Here is a 13,427-nt window from a genome sequence, read left to right on the forward strand (position 1 = left end):
TTATTCGAAAAAATCAAAGCATATCGAACGTCGAAGTGCACCTCAACCCTCCACGTTGCCTTTTGAGTGACGTACTCTGAGGGATCACATGGTTTCCCATTGGGTTCTCTCTTCAGAGACCCCAGCTGCATATTCCGCGATTGTCGACCTTTCAAGGATTAGCGTCGTTGAAGTTTGCAGCGAGCGATCGACACAAAAGACAGTTTGCCACGGGGCTGACGGTGAGGGTAGCAGTGGAGGAGGGCAGGTTTTGTTCACTTCCGGACGTCCCCCGCAAACGTGACACCGTAGTTCCCGTAACCGCCGCATGCGGCTGCAGATTGGCAAATACAGTAAAACCTCGTTATAACAGAATGGGATATAACAAACTAATGGATATAACAAAGCAATCATAATTCCCCTTGCTTGCTAATTGTGAGAAGAAATGGACATTGGCTATAACAAGCTAGTGGCTATAACGAAATAATTACGACCGCTCCTTCAACTTTGTTATAACGGGGTTTTACTGTAATTTGTTTTTTCCTTCGCGATTAAGCAGTGGAATAGCAGTTTTTCGGTGCAAGGTGGCACATTTTTTTTTGTCACTTGTACCTAGATAAACAATATAACAAATACAAACTGCAAATTATTTTAACGTAAATATTGTTGCACTACCCCTTTTAAGTCTACTTTGCCTTCTTCTCCTGTGCAACCTTTCGATGGCATCAACAGCAGGGCAGGTTTGACTCCCGAGCTAGCAGTTTAATTGCACGTAGAATCACAAGGCACGGTAACAAGATGCTGATTGATATAGAGCAGAACAAACTTTTATGCATGCTTATTTTAGGTACACAGTCAAACAAATTTCGAGTACCCAAACTTAAAATCATCACAAAAATCAGCATATAAACAATAAATATGCTTAAAAAAAAAAAAAAAAGAAGAATTATGCTGAATCTGTTTGCCGTAGAATACCGCGCATCTGCCCATTCCACATTAAGCACCCATCCCCAAATTTGTAAGATCTGAGAAAATACGCACAGTACATTTATATGTAGAATTGATGACCGGACAAGCGCCCATCCCCCATTTTTTGTGATTATCGTGGGCGCTTGCCCGGTATTTTACGGTAGGTTATTCTCAGGCTTGCATTTAGTGCTCCAGCTACTGTCCCATCGAACGGATGGAACCTCATAAAGGTAATAACTAAACATGAGTTTGCATAAAATATAAACGAATCGAGCAGTCCAGAAATGTTTTCTTGCAGTACTCAAGTACGGTATCCTTGATGAACTTTGAATGTGAAAAAGATATTGTCAGAATGTTGCAGTATATCATATATACTATACACAGTTTTCTTCAGAAACGGTGTCTAACGTCCTGCTCTGGAGTGCTTTCCCGTCAGCACACGGAGTGCTGTGGCGAAACAAGATGTGCAAAATTCCAACGCCTACAATGCGGTTGTCGCTTCACTGCAGCACACCACTGTGCAGTGACAAACGCACTGAATGATGCTATTTATCCAGCCAGAACAGACAGTGAGCACGAGAAGTACTGCAAAACTTCCAAGTTCTGCCAATGTTTGATAGAGAGATCAAATAGAATATGATGTTATATGAGGCGATAATCAAAAGTTCTGGAGATTCGCGCAAGCCTACTGTACTAATTTGGCCGTGTAGCGGTGCCCGATTTATTATGTAGTCAGTATTCACAATGTGAACATAAGCTTTGGCACAATGTTGGTGAAAATTCCTCACATTTTGGCAGAATGTAGCAGGATGAAGCAGGGTAAGCACTTTGGCACAGTTAGGCTCAAGTGGTGCAGCAATCACATCACTGGCAATGTGTTGCGCTCCGACATCACATTCGTAGAGCCATTTCTTCCCCCGTGCCTTTTGCTGCCGTCTCCAGCGACAGTTAGTACTTTGTATTGAGTTTCCAGTGATGCGATTTGTCCAAGCCATTTTGAAACCCCTTTTGGAGCAGCGAAAAGTACTTTTGGAGCATAATTACACATTTCATTTTCATTCATGCCAATGCAAATATCATATTAAAATGTATGTGCTTCTCTCTACTTTGGCTTCCTACTTCTGTGCAAGCTTAAAGGGGCACTGACACATCAAAATCATATTTTTTTTTTATTATCCGGAACAATTGAAAACGATGCCGGGACATTACCCTCAAAATTAGAAACTTGGGAATTCAGTATTTGTGAAGTAAAAAAACAATTTCCAAATGCCGAATTTGAAGTTCCCGTGCGATCCGCGCCAGTACAGTGACGTCAAATTTCGCGGTCTCCTGCGAGTCAACTTTCTTTTGCACCTCCAAACCGCCGTTGGCCGCTGCCACCGTGACCAGAAGCGAGGAGGTGAGGAGCGCGAGAGTGGGGCGCCGGCGGACCGAGAAAAACCGGGCGCCGCCAAGTTTTCCTAAGGGGGATGTAAATCCAGGAGGCAACATCACACCGGACTTTGATTTTCGGTATTTCAAAAAGAAGGGCCGTAGTGCATTCGCACTTGCGTTAAAAAACATGTTTTGCGATTGCCATTATTAAATGTTATAGAAGTGTCGCCTACAAAGCTTCTAAATTTTATACTTTTTGATGTCACCAATCAAAAGAAGCGAGGAGGTGAGGAGCAGGAGAGAAAAACAACAAAAATAAAAAGGTGCGCACACACGCAAAGAAATTTTTTTTCACGATGCAGTTTTTTTTTGCGTGTTTATGACTACAACTTGCATCGTTTTAGACAATAAAAAAATACTACCTTTGGGGTGTCAGTGCCCCTTTAAGATGGCATCAACAGCGTGGCAGTTTGATTCCCTAGCTAGCAGTTTAATAATGCTTAGAAGCACAAAGCATGGTTAGAGGGTGCTGATTGATAATGGGCAGCAGAAACCACTGTGCATGGTTACTTTAGGTATGAAATCAAAAGTAATTAAAATAGGATATTCCATGAAAATAATGTTTGAATGTAACTATTTCAAGCACCCAAATTGATGATTTCTTCAAGTTCTAAAGGTTGTAATAAAACTGCAGTTTATAATTTAAATAGAGAACAAAACTTTTACTATTTGAATATGAACATCAATTACATTTTATAAGCAGAACTTCATGATAATAAAAACCAGCATCTACACTTCAAAAATATTTTCTTAAAAAAGAAAAGAAAAAAATTGTTGAATTTGTTTAAGTTATTTCCAGGATTGCATTAATTGTTTTGGCCAATTTAGCTATAACTTACTGTATTCACTGTGCCATGAAATGGATGGAACCTACATAAAGTTAATAACAGAACGAGGGTTGAGATAAAAAGATAAACATATAGACCAGTTCATAAAAGTTTTCTCGCAATACTCAAGTACCATCGATGAATCTTGAATGTGAAAAAGACGTAGAATATCGCAGTCCATCCTATATACTAGCTGCAGTTTTGTTCAGAAACCGTGTGAAACGTCCCACTCTGGAGGAGCACTTTCCTCTTAGCACGCAGGCGCGCTGCGGCGAGGCAAGATATGCAAATTGTTACATCTACTACACGGTTGTCATTTCACTGCAGTACATCACTGCACGGTCATAAGTGAACCCAATGATGATCTAAAATATATAGCTTGACCGGACAACGAGCATGAGAAATATTGCAAAACTTCAAAGTACTGTTAATGCTTCGTACAGAGATCAGATCAAACGTGATGTTAGTTGACGCAACAATTTAAAGTTTTGGAATTTCGCGCAAGTTTATCGTAACAATTCGGCTGTGTAGTGTGGCCCGATTTTTTTTCTATTCACCTTGAGATCCAACCATGTCGCCACCGTGCGGCCGAAATTGGTGACGTGCGAAAGCGGGGACACTGCCATGAGTCGTCTGCTACGGGCACACATTTAGAAGTGTGAATCTCGATGACGCCAGCCCGTTTCTGCCTGTTCTGAACCCTTTCAGTAAGATGCTTGCTGTTATTGTTGTTGTTTCTTCTTACTAAAAGTTGTGTTGTGTTGTTTCACACGCGTGGAGATTCAGCAAAGCGATACATATTAGGTCAGATGCTTCCATAACCTTAGTGCACTGTGGTTCGTAGAACCACTGGTCCTGCATATTTTTGTTATCTCGCACAGTCCATAGTTTTCATAAAACATTAAATGCTGATTGGAGCTGGGGGTTGATTAAAACTAAAATTTAGGCTGTATGCTGGTTACACAATTCAATCTTCACTGAAGTACAGAACAGTACCGCATCAATTTCCGCTAAAACTGTCTTTCCAACGATACTATGCAACAAAATAAATGCGAGGATCTACACCTTTTTGAGCAGGAACATGGGGAGCCTACGGGGCGACCATGCTTCTATCCCCACTTCGACGATGATGATAGTGCGACAGTAGTGCCACCTCTACCGTAAAATACCAGGCAAGCGCCCACTCAAAATTTTGAGATAATCATGAAAAAATGGGGGATGGGCGTTTGTCCGGTCATCAGTTCTACATATCAATGTACAGTTGAACCTCGATGTAACGAAGTCGGTAAAATTCGCAATTTACTTCGTTACATTGAAATTTCGCTAAATCGAAATTTGGCTTTAGCATGCGGAAAAAAAATTCCGAAACATTTTACGGGTATGAAAACTCACCGAAAATGACATTTATTTAGGGGCAAAGTAGTCCGCGAGTTTTGCTTGCGCCTTGTCCGACAGTAGCAGTGGCGTCACACAGCGTTCGAGCGCCCAGAGCGCTTACACGGCATCTTGCTGCCCATGTGACGCCGTGTACCTCCTCACTACGTCCATTGCGTCGAGCACTTCCCGAGTGCTCGTGATCTCGGCAGTTTCTTCCGGATGGCGTCCAAAACGTTTGCTTTCTCATCCAAAGAAAGAACTTTACGTTTCCTTATGGCAGCAAGCACGTGAGTGAACCGCCCGGTTAAAAAATAAAGCTTTTTAGTTTAGGCGGTGCCAATGTTTCCAACCTACACAGCACTCTTGACCGCACAGTTTACTTGCCCCCTTGCGCCCACAGTGTGCTTGCGCCTTTGCCCCTTTGCTTTACATCACGCTCGCAAGACGATAATCGGTCTTTTCGGTCTTCTCCTAGATGGCACTGCCCGTGCGGTCGCGCGGTCGCGCCATCACGTCGCTCCCCCGCTGAAGTTGGCTCCCGCGCTACCCGCGGTACAGTGGACTATGATGATCAGTGAATGTCAGTGGTGATGCTGTTATGCCGTGTTAACTTTTTGCTCGGCATTTTCTGGCCAGCCTCGCGGAATCCGCTTTGCCGCACGCCTCGCCGGCGCTACCGGCGCCGCATCCTCGGGCAGCCTAGGAACGTTGGAAGGCCTGTCCCCGTGAAGTAACCTATCAAGCGCTCGCGTTTGCGAATAAATTTCTTTTTTTTAACCACAATTTTTTTGCGAAGTTGTTTTTTAGAGTTGATTTATTTATTGCCTTCTATGGCAATGGCGCTTCGTTATATTGAAATAGCAGCAAAATCGACTTCGTTATATAGAGACTAAAAATACATGGGGTCTATGGGCAAGAAATTATGAAAAATAAAATACTTCGTTAAATCGAGGATTTCGTTACATTGAAGTTCGTTATATCGAGGTTCGACTGTACTGTGCATATTTTCTCAGATTTTACAAATTTGGGTATGGGCGCTTAAGGTGGTATGGGCGGATGCACGGTATTTTACGGTAGGTCAATTTCGAGGCCAATATTTTCAGTAATAGTGAAAAGAAGTTCTGGTGCAAAGTTAGTGCAGATTCCTCACATTTTGGCAAGATGTAGCAGGGTAAGCACTTAGTTTGGTGCAAATGGTGCAGCAATCGCATCTCTGTATTTGCTGCTTTTTTTGTTATGTCCTGGCAGCTGCGAACCTCTGGTATAGCCTTTTTTATGTACCTTCTGCAAATCGGGCACACAGGAGGTAGTCATGGCCACTAAATTTCACGAATTCTAAAAGTCGGAATTCGTGGGTTGAAATGTATGTGTACCGCAGCAAGGAAAGTACAGCAAAGGGAACTGAAATGACCTTGCAGCTGTCACCATTTCCACCCCTTAACAAAATCCATCCATGTGCAACCTCACGTTTTTCATTCCTCCCATCTTTCTGGCTTGCCATGTTCTCTTGTTACTAACAGCTAGTTGATCCCCCACCCCCATCTCCTTCAATATCTTTTCTTTCAAGTTTGTCCTTGAAAATGAAATAAGTGTCCTCGTGATCATAGCCTTGGTTGACAAGGCAGAAGAGGAAATATTTTGAGGTCAATTCTGTTGTTCTCTATTGTGACCACAACCAGAGTAAGTGGTGGGCTATACTCCATTCACCCTTAAAGGGCAACCCACTTCGATTTTGCTTTTGAAAAACAATGCAGTCCTCTTCGGTATCAACTAGTAAGACCACACGTTAAATATTACGACCTAGTTCTGCCTGAATGTTTCTTGAACAGTAGGGCCAACTTGGAAGCGCGCCAGGTTACCGAAATCGGACGACTCTAGCGGGTGAATTGAGGCGCAATAAACAGCGCAGTCAAGGCTGGGGCATTGGTGTCGCCAACATTGAGCTAAACGTCGTTAACAATGCTACTTTTTGTTCGTTTTTACTTATCCGGGCAAGCGCAAACAGCGACGTTAGCAGCGTCTCCTCTCGGCGCTCAGCCACGTCCCCGTGATTGGCGTTACGTGCCTGCGTAGCGCTTTTGTTGGCCTTGGGAGTGTCTGACCATTACCGCCATTGGTGTCTGTGATTATTGACTCTTGGAGTTTCCTTCGCACTACATGCGCAGACTGATGCTGCAGTTGCGCAGACGTCGTCACACATTGCAGACACCAAAACGTAATGGAGACTGCGGTGCAGACGAAAGTTGCGCCTTGCACATGCCCGCACCAACGGTGGCCCGCCCCGGTCCAGCCCATTGTCGCGTAGAGGATCACGTAACCGCTTGTACCACCTGGTAGCCATGTTTTTGGTGGCCCAAGGCCAATGTTGCCCGACGGAGCCGAAGTTTCGGTTCGTGCTCATGTTGAAAAAAAGATTTCACAGAATATCACACATTTTTCGCGAAGCAAATGATGTAGTGCCTTTTATTTGTGCTTTTTAATTTGAAATCACTCCTAATCCCGACATTTTCGGAATTGAGCAGAGTTGCCCTCCTGACCCCGGAAAAAGCAACAATTTTCAAAGGATCCGAGCAACCGCTTTTATTTTCCTAACTAATTGGACTATGCAGAAATATGATGCATCAAAATGTGGCCAATTAGTTGTTCTTTAATTAAAAAAAAAAAAAGGAGGTGGGTATGATGCGTGGACAAGATTTAAAAATGTAATTTCTTGAAAATTCAATGTATGTGCGGAAGGTATATAAATGCCAAAACCTCTACAACTATAGGTATGTATGTCCAATTAAACAACAAATAAAAAAAAATTCAAAATACACATGTGCGCCACACCCACAACTATTACTTCTCAAAGTCAGTGTCCTCAAACGGACATCTATTTTTGATTCGTCGGAGAGTTAGCCTCCCTAACACGTGTGCTTTTTAACGAAGGAATGCTTACAATGGTGAAACACAGATAGTACTCACATCCTTAACAGATTGCTTTCTTTATGCAGTACCTTGGTTTTGTCATAGCCTTGATTGCAGTCCCTTCATATTTAGCATTTTTGTCCGCCTTGTTGAGAACATAAAATGTGCACTCCGGCTCGGAACAGCATTAGAAATTATGGTGATGCTTCCTGACAAACATCTGTTAAGCGACACCTCTAACATAATTTAAAGTGTCCCCAAAGCTTTTGAGGTCCAAAACATAGACCACAATGCAGTTCAATTATGTAAATAATGCCAACTTTGTTACAAAGACGGATGCAAGCAGTTAGCCATGTTAGACAAGTGCAAGCACAACTCCCAGGACTATTTTTGACAGCAGATCAGCTTGTGATCAGGCTAAAACCTATGTTGAAACCGAAACTACAGTTCTTTGGCTATTTCCGAGATTGTGGAACATAATTCTCTGCACTAAACTTAATTTTAAGATGGCGCTTGGAAGCCATCAATTACCGGTTAAGAAAGAGTTAAGCCGAGACTGCAACCAGAGCTACACGCGCGAGCTAGTCTGCGCTCCTGGCCTTGAGACATGCATCTCTAGCGCGAGCGCTCGTTCTGCAGAAGAATGCTTCAAAGCAGCGACCTCGAGCTCTCCTGCTTGTGGTTGCAGTCTCATCTTAAAGGTGAACCGAGTACAGCAGGCACACTTGCGTAAGGGTCCTCACTTTTCCGTCTACCCTCGCACACTGCTGAGTGGGTAAATGAAATTGTGCAAATAAATTATTACTATTATATTTTCTGTACTCTAGTTGCCATCCGTCTAATACCATAAAATACCGTGGAAGCGCCCATTTGGTTCAAGCGACCGCCACCGACATTTCCCGAATTTGGGAATTCTGCAAATTATACTTTAAATGCCCGAATTGAACAGACAAGCAACCATGTCTAAATAAACCCAGTTTTCAGTGAAAGTGAGGTGGGTGCTCCCACTTCACCATACGAGCCAAGAAAGCCCATCTTGCCACAGAGCAAGGCAATACAGCAGCTGAAAAAGCAAAGATCCCGGGGCAACCCTTAGAGGAACACTGACAGGGTATTTATACTCACCAAGGTATTTCATATTTGTACATGACACATGAGAGCCCAACTACCCAGAATACAATATGCGGCTCGAAATTCGTTTTCTTTCTGCCCGAAAACCGCCAATCGAGAACTGGCCGGTTTGAGTCACTCTCACTCTCTTCTCCGTGGTCACGTGCCGTTTTCTATGCTTTAGACACAACCACCATAAATAATCAAGGTTGCGTTTTATTGAAAGCACACACTGAAGAAGAGAGGGAATGAGAATCGCGACATGAATGTCTCGGCGGCCTTGTTCAATCGCGCACTTTTTTTCCAAAAATACGGTCACCCGTAAGAGATATTGCTGTATGAGTGATGTTTTTGGGTTTTTCAGAATCCCGTCTCTTGCTCCAGCTTTGTTTTGTGAGCTCCAAATTTTGGTTCAGCATTCCTTTAAGTGAAAGTACCGTTTCACCTTTGAATGATGCATACCTACCCAAAATCAAGGTCGGCAGGTCATGTTTCCAGAAATTTGGATCAGGATGTGCAAGGGTACATTGATAGGCTACAAGTGAAGGGAAGAGTTGTCAGTCAAGCCGTCATTATTGCAGCTGCTTGAGGAATTGTTGAAATAAAACAGCCAACAAGCTCCCTGAAAATGATGTCTTGCTGGCACTTGACCGAAAATGGGCAGAGGCTATGATGAGAAGAATGGGCTCTGTTGGCAGAAGAGCAATGCGAACAGCCAGGAGAGTGCCAAGCGATTTTGGAAGCATTCAATGCAGGTTTCGAACAAGAGTCAGAAATGTGGTCTGGGAAAATAACATTCTGGAAAGCATGATCATTACCCCTTTGACGGTCGTCGCCGTACATGCACGGCGGTGATTACAAATTCGAATGTGCCCACCTAAATGTGAAACTGTGCACACCACTGGAGGTGTTGCTATTTGTTGTCTTTTGTGAATCAAAAACATTATATTCACACATTGTTCTGCTTTACAAGCAATTTACAGTCTATAAATTAAGAGCTCCACGCACGTGGCGCTCACTTTGGATACTGGCCGCTCTGGCGGTAGAGCCGATGGGAGCATTGGCTCTTCTAATGTAAACTTCAAACACTTTTCGGAATTAAATTTTGAGGATTAGAGCTCATGATCCGACAGAGAAGTTCCGTAAAGTACCTCCGGTTAGGAATCTGAAGACAGTGGAACGTCGCGGAAGCGGATGTGCCAAAATGACACAGAATGAAAGAAAGGCGAAAACTTTTCGCCATCAACGTTTTCATTTGATGCTTCTAAACCTAAACTACTTGCAAGCACTGTACATGTTCTTGCTAGACAATTAAGAAAAAAACCAGTGCACTGACCCTCTCTTTATGCTATTCCTTAGCAAACAAGACCGGACCACTGGGAAACATCTCTTGGGGGAAAATCTCAATTGTCCAAAGGGTTAACTGAGACCAAACTGCAGGGTTCATACAAAATTTTTTATAGAAAATTCAAGGGCTTTTCAAGGATTTCAAGGTCACCAGAAGGCAAAATTCAAGGAAGGTTCGAAGAAATGTATTCATTGACAGGAGTTAAGAAATAAGCTATTTCTTGGCCAGAATTTCTCGTTCTACAGCAGCTATAGTTGCTTCCTTTTCTTTTGCTGTTCGGCGAAAACTATTGGCCTCGACCAAAAGTGTCAAGTCATTCTTCGCCTCAGTATCTTCTGAGAAGCGATCCGCCGACTCAAGCACGCAGTTCAGAGTTTTCTGGACTTTCAAGTTCCTCTCATGCGTTCCCTCCAGCTCCATTTCAACTGCTTTTTTCTTCAAAATTTTCTGCTCACAGGCTGCTTTTTGCTTGCGCTCTTCTAAGTATGCAGTGTACTTCTGCCTTGCTAGGTGTACACAGGACTTTAAGTCCTTCGACAGTGGAATATTGAGCAGGCCACCGTGGTTTTCGATAGCGTCGAGGATGATCCGCTGAGAAACATATGAAATCTCTGCCAAGTTTTCAACAGCGATATGCTTGTTAACACTAAAAACCCCTTTCAACGAAAGCTTGGCCATGACTGAGCAGGAGCAGCAGCTTTACTGCTTCCCACAGTGTCGAAAAGGAAGTGTCGTACTTTGTCAGGTGCACAAAAAAACTTATCAATATGCCCTTGGCTTCTTTCATAGCCTTGCAGTTCATGTCGGAACTCGTGACAAAAATCAACCTACTGCCCACAAACCAGGTCCCTCTTGTGCTCAGAAAGGTTTGCATTGATACAGAAATTAAAAACAACTTTGAGCTTCCCAAGGCATCTTTTTGTTTTCGCCGTTTCTTTGGGATCAAAGCAGGACAGCCCTCGGACAATTGGGTACTTGAGAGGACTTTTTTCAAAAAGCTTCAATGTCATTTCAAACAGAAACTTGCGACACTCAAATCTAAACTCACGAATGCATTTAGGGCTCTCCTTGCTGTTTTTCAGTATTTTCTCTGCTGCACAACCTGACAGAAGTTGTAGGAGTAGTGAGACGACACAGCCTTCATTTTCCACAGAACCTCGGCTTCAACAACCATTTCGTGCTTCCGACAATCCGTGTCAAGGGTTGCGGCCTGTGAGGTACTTGCACCTGCACGCTGGTGCCTGGGCGTATCCGGCGCCAAGTCCGATGCTAGTAGGTAAGAGGTGATAGACGAGTTGGAAGCACTGACTTGGCTCCAGATCGGTGCTTTGCGTTATTCAAATGACTCTTCAAAGTGCTTTCACCCATTGTGGCAACATCAATCGACTTTCGACAAATTGCGCACTTTGCTCGGAAGGAGTCATTCGTATCTGGTCTCACCCACTGACGATAGATAGTCTTTGTGTTCTAGCCAAGAAGGCTGATACTTACACTTCCACCCGGCATTTTAGCTTTAGTCTCGATTGAAGGTGTCACACGCTCACCAACACAGTCGATCCTCAACACACTCAACAAAAAGCAAAAATGGCAATTACATGGGATGCCTTGGATTGGACTGGCAGTGGCTTTATCCATTAGAACAAACGACATGCCATGCTGCCAGACGACGCGGCCCCATTTCCGCATTTGATGGAGGATTTTCAAGGAATACAAGGATTGTTTTAACTTTCAAGGATATTTAAGGGCCCTTAAAAGGCTTCAAACGAAATCCAGGGTATTCAAGTATTTCCAGGAGCTGTACGAAAAATGAAACTGGCTCCAACTTAGTGCTCCAGACAACTGAACAGCCAGGGTCTCAGGCTCTTAGCAAGTCTCCGTGGTGTTCGTTATTGCACTTGAAGGAATCGTTCTGCTCCCCTCTATAATCAACTTAATGTGAAAAAAAAAAAAGGTTTTTGTCACACCAAATTTAAACTGTGCATTGAAAACCAACATTTTCTGTCCAAATGTAGTGCAGGTGGTCCAAACCAAAGGCCAAAGTTTCAGAGCTTGCCATTATCTGGTTCAAAAGTTATAAATTTCGAAAATTTGCAATGAAAAAATAGTGGCAGAAAAAGCCCAAAATACATGGGGTGACAGCAACTGGGAATGGACCAGCACCATTTTTTTTTTTTTAGCACTTAGCAGTCAGCTTTTTTAGGGTTCCACCGAGACAAAACAACTGTCACCACTAGAGTTCCGTCAAGACGAAAAGTTGGCAAACCCTGCAGAGTTCCATCCAGACGGAATGACAGTCGATACTAGAGTTCCGTCCAGAGGGAACTATAGCCACTGCTAAAGTTCCAGGAAGAAAAACACCCCACTGAGGCTCTGTCCAGCAAACATGAGGGTCGATACCTATACCCTTGACCCATTTCCGAAGTAACAACTGGCTATGTTCATTTTAATTTAGACTTTTTTATAAGTTGAATTCACTTGTCCTAGCAATCCTATAACATTTTTACTGCTTCATGAAAAACAGTTTGTCCAACCTCTGCAAGCAGCAGATCTCCGGCCTCTATTACCTCATAGACCCATTAAAAATCTCCCATGCAAATATTTCTTTTTTTTAACGAGTTTGTAGTTACTGGGAGCCAGAAACAGTGGATGTGGTGGATATCATTTCCAAATCTTTATTCAGGAAAGACAAGCATTCTAATGCAAGACCTGAGACTGGGTGCATTGTCGTAATGAAGGAGCACTCCCTGTCACCACTTCTCACAATGTTTCACTTTGATTGCAGTGCATAATTTTGTAATTACATTCACATAATAAGAACCTAGTATTGTGGCTCCACCTTGTCAATGATCACAACAACAAAAACATCCTTGGCATCCCCAAAAAAAATGACAGAGAGCTTAACTATTGTTCCTATAGCTTGGACATGAAAAGGAAGAATACTTTCTACTGGGCCCTCAGGACGGAACTCTGCTGGGCCTGCTATCGTTCCGTCTTACGGAACCCTGCTGGGCCTGCTATCGTTCCGTCTGGACGGAACCCTGTTGGGCCTGCTATCGTTCCGTCTGGACGGAATTATAGTGGGCCTGCTATCGTTCCATCTAAACGGAACTATACTGGGCCTGCTTTCGTTCCATCTGGACGGAACCCTGCTTGGCCTGCTATTGTTCAGTCTGGACGGAACCCTGCTGGGCCTGCTATCGTTCCGTCTGGAGGGAACTCTGCTCGGCCTGCTATCGTTCTGTCTGGACAAAACCCTGTTGGGCCTGCTATCGTTCCGTCTGGACGGAACTATACTGGGCCTGCTATCGTTCTGTCTGAACGGAACTATACTGGGCCTGCTTTCGTTTCATCTGGACGCAACTCTGTCGGGCCTGCTATCGTTCCACCTGGACAAAACTCTGCTGGGCCTGCTATCGTTCCATCTGAACGGAACCCTGCTGGGCCTGCTATTGTTCCGTCTGGACGGAACCCTGCTG

General features: G+C 43.7%; 1 protein-coding gene across 2 annotated transcripts in view; it reads right to left on the reverse strand.

The window, feature by feature from the left end:
- Positions 1–13,427, reverse strand: part of LOC8052939 (transforming growth factor-beta-induced protein ig-h3) — a 30,557-nt gene that overhangs the window by 16,010 nt on the left and 1,120 nt on the right. The window lies entirely within an intron of this gene.

This window comes from Ixodes scapularis, unplaced genomic scaffold, assembly GCF_016920785.2.
Source record: "Ixodes scapularis isolate PalLabHiFi unplaced genomic scaffold, ASM1692078v2 PGA_scaffold1__304_contigs__length_218370807, whole genome shotgun sequence".
In the NCBI taxonomy this organism is placed as follows: Eukaryota; Metazoa; Arthropoda; class Arachnida; order Ixodida; family Ixodidae; genus Ixodes; species Ixodes scapularis.